At 38.8% G+C, this 24031-nt stretch overlaps 1 protein-coding gene across 1 annotated transcript in view; it reads right to left on the reverse strand.

Annotated features, from left to right (window-relative positions):
- nkiras2 (NFKB inhibitor interacting Ras-like 2) overlaps positions 1-13102 on the reverse strand; it is a 179088-nt gene extending 165986 nt beyond the window's left edge. The window contains exon 1 of the mRNA XM_055152555.1: positions 13097-13102. The gene's annotated coding sequence lies outside the window, so the exon portion shown is untranslated. The remainder of the gene's footprint in view (positions 1-13096) is intronic.
- Positions 13103-24031: the final 10929 nt, after the last annotated feature.

Consider the following 24031-nt stretch of genomic DNA (forward strand, 5'->3'; position numbering starts at 1 on the left):
CACCCTCCTCCAGAGAACACCGGGCGACGGGAGGCGTGGTCAGTCTGAGTGACCTGCCAGGTCCATCAGGCTGACCACGCCTACAGAAAGTAACAACAGCTGATATACGACACGTCACCACCAACACCATGGACAGATCTGAAGATGGTTTGCAGCAGCAGCCGAAACATGTCAACAAGGTAAATACACTTTACTGTATTGTCTTTAAAAAGAACCCAAGAAGTTAAAAATGGTTACAAATATATTGTGCTTTTCTACGTTCTAGAGAGTATTTTACATCCCATTCACACACATAGGCGTAGGGGTTTAAGTGTCTTGTCCAAGGACACAACAACAGTATTCATGTGTGAGAGCTGGAACTGGCAGTTTTCAAGTTAACCTTTTACCTTTTACCAATTTAATTAAATTATCCAAATGATTTTAGTGAAGGTGTATGGAGATTAAAAACACAGTGGAACCCTTTCTGTATTGACATCACAAGGTGGTACAGAGTGTTTTCTGTTTGAGAGAAGAACAGGATTTGTGTGTTTAACATGTGCGAATGAAACACAACCCCGGATATGTTTGTGATGAGGAAACATTATAACATAGATCAGAAAACAGAGTAATACAAGCCCTTTAAAAACAAGTACTGCAGTCTGACACCGAAGCGGAAAATGTAACAGGTTCACCGGGTTCAGCGTGGTATTATCTTCTGCTGCTCCCACAAAACAACAAAACAAAATGTGATCCCACTGTACAGTCCACACGCAGGAAGTACGAGAATAAGAGGGAGTAATATAGTGTGTTTGTGTCACAGGTGAAGATTGGACATTAAAGTGGATCACGCTGGTGCTGTTACGTTTTCAATCTCTCACCTCCAGGTCCCACAGGTGAGCAGTAACTACATGAACTATTTTTAGGACTCTTGAAAATTGTAGATGAAGATCAGTGAGTCTGGGGGTTTTAACACCTTGTGTGCAGTCACTGTTTTAGAAAGTAGTAGTAAGAGTAGTGGTAATATTACTAGAGGAAAAGGTATTGATAGCAGAGGTAGTTAGAAATTTTATATTGACCTCGGTGTGCATATTATACATACATACATATTCTGTAATTTCCAGAGCGCACCTGAATATAAGATGCATCAACAAAATTTTAACAGAATATTAAAATTGTACATATATAGGCCACACCTGAGTATAAGCTGCAGGCGTCTAGGCTTCAAGAACATTTTCAAGTTCGGGCCGTCTGCTTTAATCGCCTCTGAAAGCTTTTGTCGTCTTTATGCATTGAGTCAGTTCGTCACGCTGCCGTTGCCAAAATCTCACCATCGACTCACTGATGCCGAGCTCACGTGCAGCAGCTCTGTTTCTTTCTTCAACAGTCACATTTCTTCGTCTGTTTTCCATGAGGAGGCTGTGTATATGAAGCACAAAATAACAGTTCAAAACACAATCAAACCAGTGTCGTCCTCAGCGCATCACCCTGTCTCTCCCCGCTCTCTACTGCGCGTGTCTCCTGCAGAAAGAGCCACTGTTCTGTCTGGATCATGTCAGTGTCTTGGAGGATTTCAGTAGATTTCAGACTCTCTCGGGGATGGGGTTAGTTCTATCAATTAGGTATGAGTGGATGCTCAGTTACTGAAGTTTGAGACGTTTCTTCTCATCATTTACACATACGGGTAAGACGTACCCCCTCACTAATGTTCATTTAGCATCATAATTTATTTGATCACATGGCGGTAAACTAATTGAGTGCGCTAAGAATATCGCTAGCTAGTGTAGCAACTTAATGTTAACCCTGCACTCAGGCTGCACATATCCACTGTGTTGCCAAAGCATAGACCGTATATATGAATGGACAATGTGCCAAACAAAGAATTTGTCTATATATTCACCGCATCGTTTTATTAGCCGACTGTTCAAAGTGTGAGAAAAAAGTAGCGGCTTATAGTCCAGAATTTATGGTACATACATATTTTTTTAAAATGTTGTACATCAATATATCTACATATAGACTACATGGAAGCTATGCAATATTAATGGAGAGTAGCAGTAATAGTAATAGTAGAAGTATGATTCTCAAAGTTGGTATAGTGATCACATCCACTGACATGAGTTGGTGGTTCAGTCCTACTTCCCCCAGGTGAATACTGCTGTTGTGTCCTTGGGCAAGTCACTTAACCAGCCTTGTACCCCACTGTCTGTATACACTCTTGTAAAGTGTTTCGAGTGCTTCGTCGAGGTAGAAAAGTAGTAGTGTTTTTTTGTTTGTTTGTTTGTTTGTTTTAATATAAGGAATAATCTTAGACAGTTGTTATTTAAACCTGGGTAAACTGGAAGGGAAGGGCATCCGGTCTAAACCCAAAATTAATACACAAATCACCATACAAACCACTGGTGCAGTATTATATTTCACTATAACTTATCCTTTCCACTACTCTCATATCGGTCATGGTCTCATTTCAGGATCAAGTATTTGAACAAAAGAGTAATAAAAAAACATTTGAAGCTACGAGTTGAATTAAAACCCCGTTCACGGCACAATGCCTGCAGTGGAGATTACAGCTCCTCTCTGTTTTCTGGGGGCGGAGGATTTAGGAGCTGTCAGAGCCACCCAGAGGAAAACCACTTTCGGAAATGACTGGACCAATGGGTAACTTCACCACTGAAAATTACAGAGTTTTGTTACAACGGTAGATTGATGCAAAGAGATGCGACGTGGAAAACAGGAAGCGTAGGGGCCAACAACCTGCGGCAATCTGAAAGAACAGGCCCAGAAAAACAACAGCTGCTAAATTGGCTGCGATTTTGAAAGATTTTGAGTCGTCTGTTTTCAAAAACACAGCCCGAAAATGTCATCATTACCGGAATTGCGTAATAACCCCTGAGATATTCACAGAGAAGATAGGCTTATAATGGTGGTTCTCAAATTGAGGGGTCAATAGTGTTTCTTTGATAGTTCCTGGTAAAACATTCCCTCCTACTTTTTTGCAAACTGTGGAGTCTGGTGTTAACTCACTTCAAAACAATTGTACAAATCCAAGCCAAAACAGTTGTATGAGTCTCCCTCCAAGTATTATTATTTAATTACTGCATTAATATAGCACATTTAAAGACACCCAAACTACTTTACAGTGCATTATTCATTCACTGCACACTGGTGGTGGTAAGATTCTGTTGTCCCTGTGGTAGGTGATAGAAGGGAGGCTGCCTATCTGCCCCTCCAACCACCACACACAGCATTTTCATAGTAGGCAAAACAAGCTTGGACAGGTAATCTGCACTACCAGACCAGGAAAATGCCTGGTGGGCAGATTCATTTGGACTTCCCCCCCGGTCCTCAGTTTCTGAGCACCGGTCCTCTAAGCCGAAAAATGCCAGGGCCAGATTTTGTTCCCAGTCTGACCCTGCTAGGCAATGTGGCTTGTCTAAGGACACTGTTTTTTCTCACTGGTTTTCCTAGTGGTCTCCCATCGAAATAGGCCCTGTGTCCAGACTCCGCTCATGAAAACAGAAGTGAAATGTATTGGTTTTAGGTATGTTTTGACCATTGGTATGTTTTGACCATTTAAACAATGACATGTACGTGTAGAATACCTATGTTAGATGATTGAATAGGTTGGAATTAATATTTGATTTTATCGTTATGATTTTCATTACATCTTATTTTATTTTGTTTTCATGTGTAGAAAATGTTGTAACTTTGTTTAGAAAGGAAATATCATTATATTATAATTGACACTCTAGCCTATGATATTTATTTAAAATAAAGATTTTAGTGTTTCCAGTAATTTCTTTCTCTTATATAGTGGGAGCCTTATTTGATAGAAGATGTAGGCCTGTCAAAATGAGCTACCTCTACCAAGATTTGTATAAATGAGTGAATAATGGTGACTGTACAGTGGGAGCATTATTCGATGGCTAAATTGGTCTGTTGATATGTGCTCCCTTTAGCCGGAGCCCTATCTGAGCATAATACGACCTTCCAAATGAACTACACAGATTCATATAAAAGAGTTGAAATTTTACACATCTTAAGGTATAAAGTCTGATCACTGTGTGCAAACAGCATTAAACCTGCTGTCTCTAATCCAAAGAAATATGTTGTAAAACTGGGGAGGTTTGCTTTATTGGATCTATACAACTGAACATGGAAAAACATAAAGTAGCTCATTTCATGAGCTCATTTCGACGAGGCAGCCTATTTTGACAGAACGCTGGCCCTGCTTAGCTTCTGAGATCTGACGAGATCAGGCTCTGACAAGCTGGCCACAGGGTATTAGGTTAAAGTTTCTGTACACTTTATTGTGCCCATAGAGAAATAATTCCTCTGCATTTGACCCATTCTTCAGTGCTACTGGGGCAAACTGTCAGGAGCTACATGATGGGTTACTAGACATGATCAGGACTATCTTTGCTGGAGGATTGTAGTGTGCATGTTTTGGGTCGATAGGAGAAACTGGAGTGGCTGACGGAAACCCGAACACAAAAACAGAACCTTCTTGCTGTGAAGTATGAGTGCCACATTCCTGTATCATCCTGGATAAACTCTAACTTATCTTACCTTTGATTTTGTGTTTCACCTGTTGTTGACCTCCAAAAACACAAAACAGAGCAGTGTTTTACTTGACCTTTTCATTTTTGGTACACATTTGCTTCTGTTTGTTTCACCTTCTGCAGGCTGGTTAGGACACTCAGAGATGGCCACCTTGACACGGGCTCAACTCAGCAGTTATATTTTTAGTCCAATTTATCTCAAAGTGACAATAGGTGCCAAAAAACAAACTCCTCAAGCAAGCACATTGCAACTAATGATTATACCAGAAGAAGTAATGCTCAGTCTGCTGCACACTTAAAGGTTCACTATGTAACATTTCTGGGGAAGGATCTGCCACATGCTCGTCTCCATGGAAGTATTATTGATTTACCTGGAACATTCCAAAGTGTGGCATTAAAGGTCCCATATTACGCAATTTTCTGATCTATCTTGTTTCCTCATCACAAACATACCAGGAGTTGTGTTTTCATTCATACATGTATAATAACAAAACAAATCCTGCATATTTAGGTTTAGTTCTTCTCTTAAACAGATAACACTCTGCTCCACCTTGTGATGTCATGTGGTAATGCAGGAAGTGCTACACTGTGTTCTAAACTTCATACACCTTCACTAGAATCATTTGGACAATTTCAGCCCTGGAATTGCCAATCTCTACTGAACAAAAGAGGAACAGAGCATTGAGCTTTGGAGATGCAGACAGACTAATAATAAAAGATTGCTCAAACATGTGTGAATGAAACAAAACATGTTTTTGAGGAGGTAACAACAGCATAACAAAGCTCACATTTATTCAGTTATAAGTAGAGATGAAACAATAACTGAAATATTGTGATATCGTATCGTCAAAAGTCTCACAATAATACCGTGGGCTGTCACAATATATTGAATTACAAAATCCTTTGCTTAAATGCATTGTTTTATAGCAACAATACCTAATAAACATAGAGAACTACATATCCCATGATTTATTTCATCACAGACAACATGAATTAATATGTTTTTACTTGAATTCTTGGGATTATGGCAGTAATAATTCACACCAAAATTTTGTCATGGTATTTTAAAAGCAAAAAAGTGTCCTATCTATGAATATATCACCCTCTCCAAAATATTGCAATAAATATCATACTGAGACACATCGTGATAATATCGTACAGAGAGATTTGGATATCGTTACATACCTAGGTACAAGCATTTGTGTTGTTTTTAAACTTTTAAACATCTTGAAAAACATGCATTGTTACTTTGAGCGGGGTCGCCTCTCTACAGATCTGACCCGTACCTTGGCCTGGTAGTCACTTGCTTTGTCTCCAGGGAGATAGACAAGTTTAATAACGTGCAGTGGAAGATTCATTGGAACATTACCTCTTGAACATTAGACCCTTTACATTTTCATACAACTGATTTATTTATTTATGCTTGTATAAATATCCGGCGTGCTTGTTGCGACAGTGAGCGGCAGCACTTCAAACTGACAGGTGCGGCTCACGGGTCAGCTCTGATATGAATGAGTGGCAGGTGACATCGCGAGATAAGGCCAGTGTCTGCGCTCGGAGAGGATGAGTAGGAGGAGGAAGTGTCTAAATGTGGGATGAAGATGAGCGCCGGAGCATGTCAAGAGCCCTGTGCAGTTAGCATAAGAGAGCTGCTCTAAATAAGCAAACCCAGGATCAACAAGGGCAGTGCTTAAGAGGGCCAACCAAGGTCCACGGAATAACATCACGCTCAGGATAGAAAACAGTCTGTGCAAGGCCTTTTATTGTGTTGTTATATTTTTGTTTTTATGTTTTGTGTCTTCTACTACATGCCTATAGGAGTAACATTATGAAAAAGTACATGATGGCTGCAGTCTGATGTGTTTACCTTCAAGCTGCATTGCGTAACATTTCTAGTGGAGATGTATTGCGATGTCTAAAATTTTTCACAGTATAGATTAAACCGATCTATCATAAGGGAGACAAGCAGGTTACAGGTTACTACGCTACATTACAGTTCAGATCTGTGGAGAGTCGCTTCTATTCACAGAAGGAATTATTGTATTTTTAAGCAATAGAAAGACCATAGCGACCAAGATATTCAATTCAGTTCTGAACTGAAGAAGCAGTTTGGATGAGTTGTGAAAATGTATTTGATCAAAAAAATGTAAGAGTTTAATTTCTCTGTTGTTATGAATCCTATTTCGCAAACAGACAGAAGCACCCATAATTAACAAATGCTAAATGTTTAATGTCATACCATGGAACATTCCAGGTAAAGCTGCCCTACAAAGGTAAATGACTTTAACTCGCCAGAGTGTGAAACTGAAAAAATTACTTTAAAATTTCAGTTTTGTCCAGGCAAAAGTATAATAAGACTAAGAGGTAAGACTAGTTGCTTTATTGAAAAAATATTTGTATGCGAAAAATACTGAGCTCAAAATTGACCACTTGACCCTTATTTGGCAGTTCCTGTGCTCTGCCTTTGTATCATGTGCCAAAAATAAGGAGTCGTGCAAAGACAAAAGGCACTAACTGATATTATCTATCATTATGTGCTTGATTTTGCCCAGACTTTCATCCGTTATAAGAACACCTCACCAAGGTCGAGTCATCATGGTGTTTGTTTGAAATGATATAGAAGATGTTTGGATTTCTTATTTAGTGCTGATCAGGATCATGCGGCGACACTTACACTGTTAAACAGTTGGACACAATTTTGCAGTATAGTATGTGCAGCATGAATAAATACACCAAATATTTTCACATTAAAGATCATTTAAGTATAATTGAATACAATTATTAATACAATACAATTGAATACAATTGAAAATAAAAAGCTTTATTTATTTAATGTGTTAAGACTCTGTGCCAAGGCCGCAACAAAAAGAAGGAGGCGAGAGTTTGGATTTTAAAATAAAATATATTTATTAACTAAACCACAAACAAAACACTGCTATTGCCTTTTGTCTTTGCACTACTCCTCATTTTTGGCACATGATACAAAGGCAGAGTACAGGAACTGCCAAATAAGGGTCAAAGGTCAATTTTGAGCTCAATATTTTTCACGATATTTATTCACATGATAAAGGAGGTCTCAAAAATGATTAATGGCATCAATTATTTTGACCAAACATAATGTTACCGTGTTCCTTTGAAAAGTTGTGCAGTGCACCTTTACCTGATTTGTTCGTGAAACCTATTTAAGCAAAGTTTGTCTTGTCCTAGTAGTATAGGTCTGCTGCAAGCTGTCTGTATTTAATCAGAAAACATTTTATTGTTCAATAACCAGGAAGTGCGTGTTAGCATGCTGGTTGTTGTTAGCTTTACTGTCATGGCAAAACTCCACACTGGTTTCCACGAGTTGCAGAAAGTGTTTATAAACCCATTGCAGTGAATTTGACCACTGAAAATGAATCATGATAAGAGTCTTTTTTCTTATTGTCCACCATCTGATGAAAGGATAGGAGTTTTTCACCTATTTACAAGTCCCTGAATCTCATTTTTAGTGAGATCTGCTTTGGCTTTGACATGGGAATTGTCAACAAATGTTCAATCAAGTGTCTATTGGACAATCCCTCCTGACACATGCTATACCCATTTGAAATCTGATTTTCCTCTGCAGAGCTTGTTCCCATTTATAATTAGATCAAACAGAGGCCAAAACCACAGAGTCTCAGCTTCACAAAGAGCCCAGCCATTTGTCCGTGCTCCAAAGGGTTCAGACACAGATTCAGTTTGAATTGGGGCTTATTTTAGTCAGACCTTTTAGGGGGAAAAAGGCTTGATTTCTAAATTAAGACAGTATAAAATCAGGTAGGCTACAGCAAATGTTCACTATGCACACTCCCAATCAAATGAAAAAAGATGGCATTATAAATAAACTTAAATCATCAGTTTCACCAGTTGATGTCAAGGTCCCTTCATAGGCGGGGTTTGCGGGGTTGGGGTGCACTGCTCCCCCTAGTGGCTGAAATATGTCACTTCATTGAGTCTATAATATGGCCAACACAAATATTGACTTTTAAAAAATGTATAAATATTTTAAATATGTCACTAAAACACAAGGATTGTATGAAATAAATACGAGTCCTAGTCTAAACCAGGACTAAACAAGGACTCAATCGGGACTAAACCAGGACTAAACCAGGACTCAATCAGGACTGAACCAGGACTAAAACAGGTCTGAACCAGGACTAAACCAGGACTGAACCAGGAATGAACCAGGACTAAACCAGGACTGAACCAGAACTGCACCAGGACTAAAACAGGACTAAACTAGGATTAAACCAGGACTGAACCAGGAATGAACCAGGACTAAACCAGGACTAAACCAAGACTAAACCAAGACTAAACTAGGACTAAACCAGGACTAATCTTGGACTTGACAGAGCGAGAGGGAGAACCCCAAGCCCACGGAGAATGGTGTCCGCAAAGCGCGATCGGGCGGCGGCTGAACTTAGCCCTGTGGGGCACGGTCCTACAGTCACCCGACGATCTACGTGGGCGCACCTCCACCCCTGTAGACCGTGCTGTTGTTTGTGTAATAGCATTATAACTATTCTCTGTAATGTCACAAAATAGTTATAATGCACAGCAGTGTGGACAGTAAAGCGATAATTTCATTGTACAGACTCTGCCTAGATGTTTCCCTTTCCTTTTTCTCCAGCACATGCCTGTCACCAGCTTGTCTCCATCGAGACAATGTTAATGCACTGGTTTAAATTATCCACAGTATGGCATTAAACTAACCTGTTTTGCATTTATTCAACTACTGGTGTTATTTATTGCTCAGAAATATCTTAAAACTTACTGTAACCGGGGTCGCCTTTCTAAAAATTAAACCTAAAGTTTGGTTTGTATGTCTCCATGGAGATTCATAGGTTTATGGCCATAATGTGGAACATTCTAGGCACATCTCCATGGAGACAAGCTGATGACAACAACAACAGAATTACAAGTTCCACAGTGCACATTTAAAGTTTATATCTTTACCTGATTATTTCAGCACTAAAAACACAATGTAGTTTTATTTTTAATTTTTATTTATTTATTTTTGGCTTTATTTAAACAGTTTTCTTCCAATTTGTGTACCGCTTGCAAAGAAATAAGATCTTAATGAGGGTAAACTATAACTACAGGCTATGAATGTGTAAATCAATCAATCAATCAATCAATAAACCCCCTGCTTTTCAGCTCTGTTCAAAAATGTAGTGGAGTAGAAAGTGTCCAGAATAACAATAATAAGAGACAAGTGCACTTTTTTCATTCAAACTGACATCTCTATTGTCAATTATATCAGTCCATTCAGCCCATGATTAGTGTATCCTGTATTTTTATGTTGCTAGAATAGAGCAGCGCCTCATGAGCCAAATAACACAGTGTAATGACGTAAGTGTGTGTTAAAGTCTGTGACGCAGGTCTGTGTCTGCGCCCGCTCCGAGGATGCCCTGGAGGAGAATCAGAGCGGGCACCAGACTGGCATCACAATGGAGCTGCCACAATACAACGGCTCTATAGTGTCTGAGCAACATCGGAAGTGGTAAATTGGTATTATTAATATATTCTTTGCTGAGTATTTTGTAACATGTGTCCAAGTGATTTTTCCTTTGTCTGAATCTAAGTCTGGTGTTTTTGTTCAAAGCAGACCTATTATGCAAAATCGGCTTTTCAAAGCTTTTAACCATCTTACAGTTGTTTCCTCACCGGCTCAACATACACCCACTGCTGCTTACTTTGTTCTCCAATTGAATTTTCTTAAGCAGTAATATGCGTGGGATTCTGCAGCGTTGCATAGTCATTTTGGTAAAAATTAAAACAAAAATCCAAGCGTCAATAGTGTGACATGCAGCTATCCACAGAAGGTGCTGACAGCTTCACGACTCTTTATTGTGATGGCGTTAAGGCGGCGTCAGCACTCATTGGGCACCGCACTTTTCTAATGTGAAAGTCAGCGCACTTGTTTCTTTTATTAAAGGTTGTATAGAGGATTTTTTTAAGGGAAGTGAAATACAGCGACAGTCCTTTTTCAAATGTTGTGCATACGTGACACAACCTCCCTCCGCCACAGCTCCCTCAGTAGAAACAGTAGAAACTCCTCTTTACTCTAGAAATCACGCTTGTTTACATCCAGTGCATGGTTAGAATTACTGTTGAAGTGACCTGTCTAAAAATATTTTAGATGCGTCAGTTTTTAGACCCTTTGTCTGCTTCGGTCGCGCCATCGCTGGAAGAAATCTCCAAGAATCACCTCAGTTTGTCTTCGCTTCTTTTCCCCTTCTCTTCTTCTTTCAGTGACCTCAAAAACAGACTTTCTTTTGGTGCGAACTGGTCGTGGATTCTCCTCGCAACAAACTTTGTGTGAATTGCGAGGAAGTGACAGCTTGAAAAAGTCTCTGAGAACTGCTGCATAAACGTAGGGAATTTGATTGACAACCTAATAGCCAATAGATAAAGAGGGAGCCTCGTTATCTATTGGCTGATGTTTATCAGGCCTCACTACGTTCACAGTTGATAGATTTTTATTCTTTTTTTGGTCATCATAATTACAAGGCTGCTGCGTCTCTGTAATGGTATTTTAAACTTTCAATGACAATTTGAATAAAAAAAAATCCTCCATACAACCTTTAAGCCATTTTAGATGAATATTGCAATTTAAAGGTGCAATTTATGACTTTTCTGATGGAACGTCCGTCAAATGCTTGTCTCCATGAAGATCTTATTGCTTGGTCTGGAATGTTTCACAGTATTTTCTATCTTCATGGAGATCAAACCAGACCAAGTTACAGGTCAGATCTTGACTTTCTAGGTATTTTTGAGCTATATAACCACTTGTAATTGAATAAAGGTAGTAAGGTAGAGCTGTTTAATGTCATACTGTGGAACATTCTAGACAGAGCAATGACATATCCATAGAAACAAGCAGGTGACTGACCCCCAACCTAAAACTTACACAGTGCACCTTTAAAATGTCCAAATTATAACATAATGATCCACGGGTATTGTAGATTTTTACTACATAACAGACATAAGAACAATACGTGTTCTTTAAGACTTGATTGGATGAAACTTCCTGATTGCACAGTGTCTTCTGAAGTGGGAGTAAGGGGAGCACAATTTCTTCTTTTCCCTTGGGAGTTATTATCTTGACAAAGGTTTTTTTTTTAGTTCACATAGAGACCTGAAACTGTCATAAATACCACCAATGCTGCAGCAGGTTTGTTTTTGAAGGAACATATTTAGTAATCTCACATCACATTCCCATTTCTGGACCTTGATGAGTTTAAAATGACTTCAGACCAGAATGAAAGACAAATTAGAAGTGAGCATGGGGGCACTTCTGGCTCCACTGACTCTGGCTCCATTTCACTTTACACTGAAAACATATCACGCCTCTTTCTGTAACTGTTGCAGTGAGCCTCATTATTTTGGTCTTAAAATGTTCTTATTGGTATAATGGTCCAATTTTTATACAGCGCCTTTCCACCTTCAAGGCACTCAAAGCGTTTTACAACAAGGAACCACTCACCAATTCACACGTGTATGCAGAGACTAGCGGCAAGGTGGGTTAAGTGTCTTGCCCAAGGACACAATGACAGCAATCATCTGTGGGAGCTGGAATCAATCGCTTTTACCAACTGAGCTATGGCCGCTCACTCCACATGACCCTGGTGTTTTTACTTCACTATTTTGTCCTTAAATAAATTCCTATTCCTAATATGGAATTCAGCTCAAAATTTGCCCTAAATCTGCAAGCCTCGGTGAGCTTTATTTGACTGGAGCTGAACGCTATGAGTGACGTCTCTTTATACAGTCTAAGCTTCAAACTGTCTATTCATGTATATTTTGTCTATTGTAACGATGACATTGCTTGACAAAAACTGCAGTCATTATTCACTCACTCATGTGTCTGTAAACTACTGTTGTTGACACAGTGGTTCTGGGGTAGACTGACGGAAGCAAAGACACATACACACACGCACACCACATTCAGACTGTGTGGGTGTCTTGCCTAAGGACACAACAACAGAACATGGTCTAAATTAATTTTTGTACAACCCTGCAGTGACTTCACAGGGCTTCACAAAAGCTTTAATTTGATTGAGCAGGAAATTGGTTTCGGTCCGGTTCTTGTTTGGGACTCCCTAAAAGCTCGGCATTTCGTCTGGGGGCGGGATTTAACATTCTGTTGCAACCATGGCAACACATTTTCAACAGTGATTTCCTATTCACATGAACCGCCAGGTCTAAAAAACAGACTTTTTGAGAGGAGAAGCTTAATTAATTTAGACCTAAAATACCAAAACACATCCCATTTTTCTTTCACTTTCTGTTAATGTATCAGGGTGTCGCCGTCCAGGATCAAGGTTGAGTTTAGAAACAGGTTTAGGGTTTTTGCTTACCGAATCTGGGCAAAAATGAGCTATAATTTTTAGACAAAAGAAATTGATTAATAAAAATGAAATGTATTATATAACTTTGAAATATTCTCACAGAACCTGAATATTTGCTGTAATTATATATAAAAAATGAAATGAACTCACTCTCCACAGAAAATACACCACGCAGCAGTTGGTTAGTTTTGAGTGACATGGAACGTTACGCCCCCTGACAAAATGTCAAGAATTTAGCAAGACCTGTCCTTGTTTAGTCCAACTCCTGATCTAGTCCAGGTTAGTCCCAAGATTGTATGTGTGGTTTGTATAAATGTCAGCCTAATTCATCTGCCGGTTTCACTTCGTAGAAACCGTCTGACCTCTCAGCGTTAAATGCATTCGCCCAACGGTAGGCAGGTACTTTTTTTCATTTAACCAATCCCTGCTATTTGGTTGTGACGTATGTAATGTGCCACTAATGGGGCTAAATGGTATATTAAGCTTTTCCCAAATCCCGTAGGAAGAAGGGCAATAACGTCTTTCCCCTTGATAAAATTCACCAAACATTCTCTTTATTCCGCCTTTAAATCCTCGATCTCGGGAATCGTTGCCAACACAGATTGTATGGCTCTTGGCTGATTGGCTGGTGCGCAAAATCACACTTCCAGGGTTTTTGCGAACCGTCTAGTGCATTCCAATTCCTGACCTAATCAGTCAATGATATTCTAAGGGCATTGGTAAAGTCTTCTTCCACCAATGTTTGTAAGCCTGTAATTGCTGTAAACTAGTCCAAACCTATACTTTTTATTTCATTTTATTGTACAGTCCAAGATGGCAGCTATACTTGTGCCTTTTGGTGTCTATCTTCTCTTCTCTAATTAAACTCAACTTTAACCCAGCATCATCCCTCCATTTTATGATTATTAATGAAACCCACCTCTGTTTCTGCGCAGCTCGGGGCATTGCTTATAGTGCAGCACACATCTCCACTCCACACCATTGACCTTTACAGAGAAGGAAAGAAAATTAAGCCAAAAGGATTATAATTTTCCTGAAGCATTAAACTCTGCCTGTTCTCTACATTAAAGGCTTTGCAATTTACATTTACAAGACACTGTGGGGCCATTTCAATGCATAAGAAATCCGAACATACATAAATACATACATACATATTTACGATATTATTATCAACAAGCACATGTAGCCAGTTTGGTTTAAATGTTGTACATGAAGGACCTTCCCGTTGTTTATATTCATGGATTTGTGTTGCTTTGCCCATAATGTTCCACAGTATGGCATTAAATCTGTCTATCTCAATGAAGACAAGGCACTGACTCAACCAAGCCAAGTTACAAGTCAGATCTATGGATGGACAAAGCAATAACATCTCCACAGAAACATGCAGAAAAGTTACATAGCGCAACTTTCAAATCTTTATGTGGATAGAAATACATTTGTTGGTTTGTTATCATAAACAATTACTTCAAAAACAAACAAACAAAACAAAAAAATGCCTGAAACAAATCACCTGCAAATGAATAAATGCAATAGAGTTGGATTTAATGGCACACTGTGGAACATTCCAGGCAAAATAAAAGTGAAAAAATGCATAGCACACTCAAATGGTCCATGTCCAAAAGCTTTTTTTTATTTTTTATTTTTTTAAACATTTTTAAATAACATTTCAGCAAAAAAAAAAAAAAAAATCCTTCAGATTTTTTTTCTTTTCTTTTTGCTTTTGGACCACAACCCCCCCGAAGCATTATTTAAAAAAGACATTGGCCATCTGAGTGTGCTCTGCATTTTTTCACTTTTAGGCTACATTTATATGATGATGGTCTGAACAGAAGACACAAAAGTGGCTTTGCGTCTTCACTTTTTATTGTGCATTTAGACAAGCGTTTTCAGGAGGAAATCTGAGTGCATAGTGTCACCATCTAAGTCTTCTGATTAAGTATTTAGTTTTCTGTTTAATTTGAGCATCTCTACGGTTGCCAAGCAAATGGTGAAACATCTACTAGAAAAGATACACAATTACCTTTCAGCTTACTCAGCAAATATGTCACAGTATTTGACACACGTTTCCTCCTCGGATGAGCAGGTATGTTCACATTGCTTGTTCTAAGTGGTTGTGAGGTCCTTTTGATGCCACAGTTGCCCTGAGGCATGTTGAGATGATTGACACATATAAGCAGAGGGGAGACTGATTTGCTCAAGGACACAAATGTGTCAGATGTGCTGTTGGTATGTAGGGAATGACTGGCCCGATTTCATTCCAATTGGCTAATTACTCCCTTTTATTTTAGCAATTAGGTTTTCTCAGTGATTTTAAATTATGTAACCAACAATATAAATTATGACTGGATTAAATCAGAGGCTCCTTTTTCTCTTGGCATTTTAACTGTGAACATGATGAGGATAAGGATGATTTTCTTCTACTAGCTGAGAAGCTACTGTTTTCTAAGGCAACGTTCAGACTGCAGGACTTAATGCTCAATTTAGATTTTTTTGTGAACGTGAGCATTGAGCACCTGACGATTTTAAAGTTGCTGTCGTACCGGAGCAGGAACATTTGCATCTTATTTGTTTTAAGGAGGAGATTGAGGCTATGTTTATTTGATGAAATTCTGAACAGAAGATGCAAAAGTAGCGTCGCGTCTTCACTTTTTACTACGTGTTTAGAAAAGCGATTTTGGGAGGAAATCTGAACGCATACAGTGACGCTAAAGTGTGTGGAATTCGATTGGGTATGCATGCCAGGCGGGTAGGTGGTGACGCTAGGTGGCAAAGTATGTTACGTAAGCGCGTACGCGACATGAGCAGATTTGACCAGAGTTCTGCGTCTTGGGCAGTGTTGACGGAAATGCTATGGCAGAGCGTATTCCACTTTTCTACTCTGTAGGGTGGTTTCAGATTTTTGTGTTTCTAAGCCCCAAAAATGCTGTCAAAGTCTAAACGAAAGGCACTTCCGATAAAATATTTTGTCGTTTTTACCTACAAGCGTTCTTGTGTAAACAGGCCCCGAAAAAGAAAAGAATAAGGTTTTTGGCCATGGTGTTTTGTGGGGCAGTGGCAGCAACGTCTGTAGAACGGTATGTGTGGGTGCAGAGTCACAGCCAAGAGGGGTGGGATTGCAATGTGCTTTGCTGCTTCACTCACACAGAGTTCAGCCACTATTTTCATTTGTGACGTGTAGGTGGGATGAATGTGCCATGGCCATTCAGACTGACGTCGCTTGTCATAAGGTCGGATATGTATCAGTTTTAGGAGCACATTTCCAAGTGGCCTAGCCTGATTCATCAGCCGGTTTCACTTCGTGGAAACCATCTGACCTCACAGCATTAGGATTCATTCGCTTGATGGTAAACGGGTACTTTTTTATTTAACCAATCGCTACTATTTGGTCATGAAGTATGTAATGCGCCGCTAACGGGACTAACTGGTATATTAAGCTTTTCCCAAATCCCATAGGAAGAAGGGCAACAATGTATTTTCCCTTGATAAAATTCACCAAACATTCTCTTTGTTCCAACTTTAGATCCTCTATCTCGGGAATCGTCAACGCCAACACAGAATATTTGACTCTTCGCTGATTGGCTGGTGCCTGAACTCACACTTCAGCGGTTCTTGCGAATCGTCTAGTGTATTTAGATTCCTGACCTAGTCGCTGGAGAGAAATGAAATTGAGCGGAGGCACTAGGTGGCACCAGCCTGGCTACAATTGGCCTGGGTTGCATTTGAAAAAATCTGATCTGTGTTGTTCAGTCATTAAAAGATCAGATACAGATCAAATAGGGGTGAAAAAATCAGATTTGGGTCACTTCAGGCTGCAGTCTGAACGTAGTAGCCTAAGAATCTGGTTAATACAGATGTTATAGAAAAAAACATGATAAAATACTTAACAGAAGCAATTAAAATGATTAGAAAATGTGGGGAAAGAAACATTAACTTCCCGATTGGTGGGCACATGCTTAACAGCTGTACCTCCTTCATTTTTATCTTTTATTTTACAACTACAAACAATATTAGCATCAATTCACAATGCAACTTTTCTGATGGAGGAAAAGTTATTGTTTTGCCTGAATGTTCCACAATATGGCATTAAACTTATCTTTCTCTATTGTGCCGCTAACAGAACAAGTTACAGGTCAGGTCTATGGAGAGGCGACCCATCTCACAGCATGCTTTTCAAGGTATAGCCATAAAACCACCTGTAACTGACTAAATGCAAAATATAACGCCATTCTGTGGAACAACCCAAAGCAAAACGATCACCATGGAGATGAGAAATGTTACGGAGTGAAAATTTAATTATTCGATTATTCATATATATGATTTTTAGCCAAAATATAACATTGTATTTCAGGACAACTATTGCTTTGCTCACATCTGGCTCATTCTGGCTCTTTACCTTCACATGCTGCTAATGCTTTGTCCCCCACAGGGATCAATAATGTGAAGAAAATAACCCACATCACACATCACACACACACACACACACACTATAGGCCTGATTCACATTTGCTTTACACCTGCTACACGCCCGAGTAACCTTTTCACCGCTCACCTCTGTCATGTGATGTGTAAACTAATTATTCCAGATTACACGCTTTTATAATTGAACACGGACCTCTCCCAGGACCTGTGGGGTTTCTGTTACATCTGAATCACTGGGTCCATTTGCCATTTACTTTTAACGGTCAGGAACAAATTACACCTCTCAGCATTAAGTGACTTGATGATTCATGTGTAAATTAGAGGCAGGTTTTAAGCCAGGTGCCCTTCCCACACACTGGAGTATACCATCGACTCATGTGTTTTAACTGAACATCTTAATTCCGTTTTGTTGAGAGATGTGATTGTTTTGTCTTTGGTCTTGTTTCTCTGTAAAGGTGCACTGTGTAGCTTTTTGGTTGAGCGTCTGCTTGTTGCTATGGTTACTGCTCTACCTGGAATGTTCCACAGTATGACATTAAACAGCTCTACCTTATATTTATTCAATTACAGGTGGTTTTATAGATCAAAAATTTCTAAACCTGTAACTTGGTCTGGTTTGGTCTCCATGATGATAGAAAGGTTTAATGCCATACTGTGAAACATTCCAGACAAAGCAAAAACAACTCCATGGAGAAACAGCAATTGGCAGACCCTCCACCAGACATTTACACAATGCACCTTTAACCTGTGTTTTGTGTACACTAAACTTTTAGTGTGTTCTCATCTGATCTTTAAAGAAATCATATTATGGTTGAGCCCAGAGGTGGGATCAAGTCATTGTTTTGCAAGTCTCAAGTACATCTCAAGTCTTTGACCTCAAGTCGAGTCTCAAGTCATTGGCCCATAAGTCCAAGTCAAGTCCGAGTTGTCTACTTTGAGCTTCAAATCATTTTAAGTCTTTAGATCTTTGTAATTTATATAACTTTTAAGGTAAATATACCATGACTTAAAAAGTCCTGGTATATTTATAAATGAATATTTATATAACAGTTGTAGAAATGCTTTTTTTTTTTCCTTTTTAAATGTCTTGACAAGATCTTGTCAAGATGTAGTCTTGTGTCATGTAGTCTGCACTGAAATGGAAGGATCTTGTTCTTGGTAGTTCCCTCTGTTTTACTGTATACTACTGTAGTACATTTGGGGATACCACCTCACAGTACCTCAGTTACATCAAAAGTAACAGAAAAGTGGGAGGGACATGTTCCAGTTTGTGCCTTTATGTATCATTCATGTATCAACTATAAAAAGAAAAGTATTTTCTAAAAACAGATACTTTTTAAGAGAAGAATCAAGTCTTCTCAAGTCACAGAGCTCAAGTCTGAGTTAAGTCCCAAGTCATTGACCTTCAAGTCCAAGTCGAGTCCCAAGTCTTAGTCCATTTTCTCAAGTCAAGTCTCAAGTCCTAAAAATAGTGACTCAAGTCTGACTCGAATCCAAGTCACGACTTACAAGTCTCCACCTCTGCTTGAGCCTGTTATAATTTGCACATTTTAAATCGCAGTATTCACCTGAAATTACTTAAAAAAAAGAAACAAGAAGAAGCACTGACTTCTGTGTTAGAAAAATGCAGTGCCCAATGGGAGCTGACATCTCCATAAATGTCATCACAACAAATAGTCAGCACTTCTAGTAGGTAGTTGCAGATCACACTAGCAAGCAGCAGATTTTTTTATTTTTTTTTTCATTTGTACCAAAATACTACATGACACTTCTGAATTTTAAAAGTGTCACAGATTAAAAAAATAAAATTGGAGAACAAAGTAAGTACAGATCAGTGGGCGTACGCTGCTGGCGGTAACAACGGGGGTTGATCGGCAACATGGCGTCTTGAAAATAAGACTCACAAATCACTGCAAATACAACTTCGAGGGGGTAAATGAGAAGGGGAAACAATTATTACATGGTTAAAAGCTTTGAAAAGTCAATTTTGCAAAACAGATCTATTTTGAATTTCTATTGTGAAACTTTTCTGGTGAAGGGCCTGTCAAATACTTTTTGTCCGTGGAGATGTGAATGTTTTGTCTGGAATGTTTCACAGTTTCACATAAAACCTTTCTATCTTCACGGAGATCAACCCGACGAAGTTACAGGTCAGATCTGTGGAGAGGCAACCCCGCTCACAGTCAGAATGCCTGTTTTTCAAGATAATTTTGAGCTATAAAACCACCTGTAATTGAATAAACGTAAGGTAGAGCTGTTTAATGTTACACTGTGTAATTTTCAGGCAGAGCAATGACATCTCCATATAAACAAGCAGGTGATGAAGCCTCAACCAAAAAGTTACGCTATGCACCTTTAATAAATGACATGTTTAGGGTCAAAAAGCTTGATACTCAGATTAGTTATTCCCACATTGGCCGTGACATGAAGTCTGTCAAGGTTGATGTAATCTTGTGTCTCTTGACGATGCTTATACAAGGTTGGATTTTGTGTTGTTAAACTTAAGTGCCCGTAGTGGATCATTAGTGCTTTGCTCTTGGCCCTTTTAATTACCCACACAAATCTTCTCCGATGCACTGCACTTATCGGAAGCCCAGGTTTGATTGATTCGTCTTCCACTTTGGTCGATACGTCAAGACGTGTCAACAAATGCAGCTTTAATCAGGAGCAAATTGCCTCCTTTGCTAATCAGGTCTACGCAATGCAGATCTCTAGGTAAGAACATCTCGTGTAATTTTAAAGGTGCACTGTGTAACTTTTGGTTAGGGGTCCGTCACCTTCTTGTTTATATGGATATGTCATTGCTCTGCTTAGAATATTGCACAGTATCACATTAAACAGCTCTACCTTACATTTATTCGATTACAGGTGGTTTATAGCTCAAAAATACCTAGAAAAACAGGTATTCTAACTGTGAGTGGGGATGCCTCTCCACAGATCTGACCTGTAACTTAGTCTGGTTTGATCTCCACGATGAAAGAAAGCTTTAATACTATACTAACATTTCATGGAGGCAAACTGGTGGCAGACCCTTCACCACAAAAGTTACACAATGCACATTTAATATCAGAATGACAAACGTTTTTCAAATCAGGTTTATACAAATATTTGGTTGTTATAGTGAACCAGCAGAGGTCTGTAGCCAAAAATTTTACTCAAGTAAGAGTAATGTTACTTCAAGTTCAAAATAATATGACTCAAATAGAGGTACAAAGTAATGGTCCTAGAAATGACTCAAATAAGAGTGAAAAAGTGTTTTGGAAAACTACTACTCAAGTAAGAGGAGCTGTTTCAACATCTGATTTATAATTTGAAGTGAATGTAATTGGAATGAAATGTTAATCTTAAATAATGCACAAAATCTGGTATTTTCAAAGGATAAACACAAACCTGAGACAAACTAAATCATATCTGAAGGATCAGTGCTAGAAAACACAAATGGTCAAATTATTTCATATTGTCAACATAAAGAATTTGTGACTCGTAGACTCACAGTGGGAAGAGAGACCAAAACTTTTACTCAGTACTGTTACTTCAATAAAAATATTACTCACGTAGGAGGAAAAGTGTGCTGCTAGAAAAGTACTCTGAAAAGTGCAACATCTTTCAAAAGTTACTCGAGTAAATGTGGCTGAGTACTATCCACCTCTTTGAACCAGAAGTTTTTTTTCTCTCTCTCTTTGTCGTTCCATGAATCTGTTGTCAGCTTTTCAACATGTGACCCTGTTACGATGCATGATACTCAGATACTCTTACAGTGAGCAGAGAATGAGAGATGTGAAGTGGGCCGTGGTGGGGACTGGACAAAAAGCATTATTTTCACTGAAAGACAAATGGCCACTGTCACTTGTCGGGGCTGTGGTCTTATCATGGTCTTCTCTGGGTCTGCTTGGTCGCTCAATTCATCAGGATAATCGAAAAGAAAAATGTGAAAATGTAGATTTAAGGCCATGCACCAGATTTTTTTTTTTTTTTTTTTTTTTTAGATGTGAATGATGTGATTAGACTGAGGCTAAAACTGATTTTATTCTGACTCTACAAGATTAATCTAGAAACATTGAGGTGTGTGTTAAGCAAGCAATGCTAGTTGTTGTTAGCATTACTGTGATAACAAACTACTCACTTATCTCAGGGTGTTGTGAAAAGCACCTCTAAACTCATCACCATGAATAATGAGGATGCTCTGAAAATGAGGAATAACTTTGGATCACTACAAATAGTTAAAAATGAACACATTTGGTTTTCCATGTTTTTAAGACAGTAAAAATCTGGTACAGAAGAAGGAAGGAAAACAAGTGTCTTAACAAATTAACCCAATCTGTTTGATATTTTTTGCATGTCAACAAATCTATATAAAAAGACAACTTACAAATGCAAGTCCATATAGTCTGTGAAAGAACATTTTGACATTGGCGCCGTGTAAAGTGATTCCCAAATAGAAGACAAGGAGAGATTTGCATGGAGAGACATGATTTAATGACGGTGAGAAGATGATAAACAGTCTGGGGCCTGCGGTGGGTCGCCGTGGGATACTTTGAATAACAACTGCAGATCAAAACAAGAGCATTTGGGTCACAACAGCGAGAATACAAAAGAGCTGTAACCATGTATCCATCCTGTAGAGGGCTGATGTGAAGTAAAGGACCTGGACATGAGTTTTACTGTTTTTAAAGTGTGAAGAACAGACTATTTCATTTTAAAGGGACCACATTATCCTTTTTTCTGATCTATATTATAATTTTGTTTCATAATCACAAACATACCAGAGTTTTGTTTTGTTTCATTCACACGTTTCACACACAAATCCTGCATATTTAGGCTGAGTTCTTCCCTCAAACAGAAAACACTCTGTTCCACTTTGTGATGTCATGTGGTAATACAGGAAGCGCTTTGCTGTGTTTTTCAACTCCATACACCTTCACTAGAATCATTTGGATGGTTTCAGCACTGGAAATGCCAATCTCTACTGAACAAAAGGTCAAAAGTAGCTGAAAACTATTGCTTCACAACATCACAAGATGGAACAAAGCATATTGAGCTTGGGAGGTGTAGACAGACTAAATATTGCTCACAGGACCGTTGCTAGCCATTCAGGGGCCCCACCACTTCACCCCACCCAGAATGATCAATAATTCAGAATTCAGCAGTGCAACTCGCTATTTTCAAAACAAATACACCAAACATGAAAGTTAAAGTAATAAATTATTAAAAAAGGTTGATCAATAAATACCACTGTTATAAACAAAGATTTGTGCAATGACTGCAGACTGAACATTGAATTGAACATTGTAAACACAGGACAAGTATAAACCCTTGTAAGAAATAATGTGTACATTTCTTTGGTAAATAATCACATAAGTACAAATAATTGCACAACTACTCAATCAAGGAACATGAAAATTTCTCCTCGACGTTCCTGACACCGAAGAAGAGAAAGAGAGAGAGATAAAGGAAGAGAGATTTTTGGGGGATTCTTCTCACCTCTCTCCGTGCACTTTGTATGGATAGTTTTGCGAGGATTCACAAGCCTGATTTTTTGGTGGTGCCCCCGCAAGCACTTGGTCCCCTTCACTCCAAGCATGTTTCTGAGGTTGTAACAGCATTCTAACCTGGCTTAAAGCTCATGAGTTTGTTAAACAGTTTGCAGTGGTCCAAAGATATTCCTCACTTATCTTATGCATTCTGAGCGTCCTTATTTACCACTGTGACATTATAAATGTTTTTTACAACTTTCAGAGACCAGAGCGAAGTTTTGCCATGAGTGTAAAGCTAGTAACAACTAGCATGCTAACGTACACTTCCTGATCATTCAGTAAGCACACAGTTGACTTATTTTGACCTGCTTATACAATCCATCTGTACTGGGGCAAGACACATTTTTCAAATGCATGGAAAAAAGCTACAGGCCCTTTAAAACCATCAAATTCAATTTCAAATGATTGGGGAGATCTGGACACTGCTGCAGATAGGAGCACAGTTGCCCGTCTTGCTTTCTCAACAATTTGGTGGACGATTTTTGCATACAGATTTCCAGTTTTTGGCTCTCAGTGGTTTTCGGAGCACCTGACGTCACGGATTAGCTGCGTCATTGAGTTTGGAGCAAGCAAATTGAAAGTGGCCCCTCTCAGACTGTTCAAATATGACAGGAGCAGAATACACAACGGTCCGCAGCATAAAGCAAAGACGAGAGCTTATAAGAGATACTGACCCCATCTACAAAGAAAGGGAAAGGTTAATTAGACTAACCCAGGGCAGATACAGCACAAGATGTATAGAGGAATTCAATTAACATAAAGAAATCACAGTATTCCACTGGTCAAGTGTTATAAGAGAGAGGCGATATGTTCTTGGAGGATATATTGTTTAATAATTGAATTAAAGGAAGAGAACAGTGGCAGAGTGGTTCGACATCTAATGTACTGTTTTTTAAAAAGACTGATGCTGTATTAAAACAGTAGAGATTTTAAATGCAGATGACAGTTTAGATTTTAGTCATTGCACTCAAACCTAGTTCACATTTCTATTTAAAGATACAGTATCTGGCACGTCACCTACATGATTCCATAAAAATAGAAAGACTCCACGGAGTCTTGCTGTGGAAGATCAGAGCCAAAGGAATGACATTTCCATGGAAACAAGTAGACAGAGATTCTCCTCCAGGCCATATAAGAGTCAGGTTTGTGGAGATGAAAGCTCCCTCAC

Source organism: Boleophthalmus pectinirostris, unplaced genomic scaffold, assembly GCF_026225935.1.
Source record: "Boleophthalmus pectinirostris isolate CB_2022bp ecotype Guang Dong unplaced genomic scaffold, ASM2622593v1 HiC_scaffold_17, whole genome shotgun sequence".
Taxonomy (NCBI): domain Eukaryota; kingdom Metazoa; phylum Chordata; class Actinopteri; order Gobiiformes; family Gobiidae; genus Boleophthalmus; species Boleophthalmus pectinirostris.